The sequence below is a fragment of the Corvus brachyrhynchos genome, unplaced genomic scaffold (genome assembly GCF_000691975.1).
Source record: "Corvus brachyrhynchos isolate BGI_N302 unplaced genomic scaffold, ASM69197v1 scaffold1, whole genome shotgun sequence".
Lineage (NCBI taxonomy): Eukaryota > Metazoa > Chordata > Aves > Passeriformes > Corvidae > Corvus > Corvus brachyrhynchos.
Genome location: NW_008237222.1, coordinates 12,383,346 through 12,385,752, shown reverse-complemented (window position 1 = coordinate 12,385,752; position 2,407 = coordinate 12,383,346).

Here is a 2,407-nt window from a genome sequence, read left to right as displayed (position 1 = left end):
GCCGCTGCTCGTGGAGCACCTGAGCGAGCGGCAAGTGCCCGCGGGACTCTGGGTCGTGTGTCATCGCTGCAGGGACACAACCATGGGATGGTTTGGGTTGGAAGGGGCCTTAAAGGTCATCTAGTTCTACCTCGCCACCTTGGGCAGGGATGCCAGCCAGCAGACCAGGTTGCTCGAAGCCGCATCCAGCCTGGCCTTAAACACCTCCAGAGACGAGGCATCCACAGCTTCTCTGGGCAACCTGTGTCGTTGCTGTGCCCTCATTCTCAGAGGGGCTCAGTGAATGCCAGCAGAGCTTCTGACACCTCTCTGACCAGGGTGCAGCCGTCCCTGACCTGGGAAGGCACAACATGCAAGCTTGATGCCATGGGACTGGAGATGCTGCCTCTGCTAGACCCTGGAACCAGACCCAACACCAGCTCAAGGGATGTCCAACACCAGCCCCTTCTTCTACCCAAGTGAGCCCCAACACAGCCCCTTCTTCCACCCAAGTGAGCCCCAACACCAGCCCCTTCTTCCACCCAAGTGAGCCCTAACACCAGCTCCTTCTTCCACCCAAGTGAGCCCCAACACAGCCTCTTCTTCCACCCAAGTCCCAACACCAGCCTCTTCTCCACCCCAAGTCCCAACACAGCCTCTCCAGCCACCCAAGTGAGCCTCAGCACCAGTCTTTCTCTTCACTAGGCTTCGGATCCATCTCCACATACACTCCTTGTCCTCTTGCAAGGCAGTACCTAAATGCAGTTGGGAGGACTGAGTTAATCTTGAGCATCTAACCATGGAATAAGAGCCTGAAATGGGTGCTGTGAAAGGACATGCAATTTTATGAGTTCTTTTCAGTTGTAGGTAATGAGAAAGATCTGAAGAACAGTAAGTGCAGTGAGTGATGACCACTTTTTCTTCCATAGTGAAGAACATTGAGTATCATGGTAAAGCTTTCTCAAGAGAGCCCCAGTGCCTGCAGATGTCAGTGGAGCTGCGAACACCAGCAGCTTCACACTGGCTCACTGGCTCCAGCTGACACAAGCTGCCAAGGGAAGATTATAGGAAGACACCACGTTCATAGTGATGTTTCCCCAAGCTCATATTCCGTCTGGAAAGACAGTTTTGCATTTGTACACTGTGCATTTGGGTTTGAGTATTGTTTCTCAGTCACCTGCAAGAACTTTTCTTGGGTGTCTTCAATGGTGTACTTTGGAATTTGGCTCAGGATGTAACCTTAATAAAGTCTGATGGCGTGGAAACCACAAGTCCAGCACACCACTTGCTGGGGGTGGTCCTTTAGCCACATCACTTCGTGGGCTTACTCCTGGTTTGTACTTTGCTGCAAGGCTAAAGAGCCAGGGAGGGCAAAGTGAACTGCAGCAGCACTGTGAGGAGGGAAGGAAAACAGCATTTTTTCCTTTTCCTCCTCTTTCTGAAGAGAAGTAGGACTTTCTTATTATTTAATTAATAGTATTATTGCCTTCTTTAATCAACATTTAACTTCTTCCTTGGCAGATATGTTGTGCCCCAGGGTGATTTCAGGGTATCATTATCTTCAAAGTCTTTGAAGCTGGCTGAGCTGCAGCATCTGTATTTTATTGGAATGCTCTTGGTCTCTCCTTGGAGCAGATCACCACACCCTTGCAGCATGCCGTGTCCCTCAGACACCAGGCAGGAGCATGGAGGGAGCAGCTGCCACTTCCACAGCGCTTTGAAGGCTTTTATATTGAGCACTGCCATGAAGTAATAGAAATCCTTTATAAATAAAAATGGACTTCTACCCTATTTGCCAGCTCATCCTGTCATTGAGTGATGTTTTATTATTGATTTAACTGACATACAGCTTAAGTTTCTGTAAATATTATTCACTTCTTTCTGAACTACATCTATTTACTGGAGAGGCTTTTCTATGAACCGATCTGTAAAGCATCTCTATAGTGCTTGAAGGAAGTAGGATAATTTACTTCTTTATACAAGCCTGCCATCTAGGCAAATCTTTGTTATAAGTTACTATAAAAAGGTTAGTGTTTGCTTTAGTCTCTCTTTAAGCACAGTTTTACCGTTCATTTATCCATGTGTATTTATTTGAGCAGTCAGTCAGTACTTCAGCATTTATAGGGAAGAAAAATAGTCCCTGTTCCCACCACGTGTCTTCTGACCTGACTGAAGATGCAGTTTGGGCCAATACCCTGGCTGAATGCTGCATTGCAGCCTCTATTTTGTTCCAGTGATCTAAAAGGAATAAAAAAGACAATAAGTGGAGTTTTTCTTTCTCCTCTCTCCTCACCCCTCGCCTTTCCAAAAACAGTGTGTGGGCAGCATATCCTGGTGCTACACTGTTATCTTTACATCCCAGTCAGAGCATGTGTCCATGGGGAAGACAAGCTGTTGCACTGCTGTACTTTGAGTTTTACATTTTTTT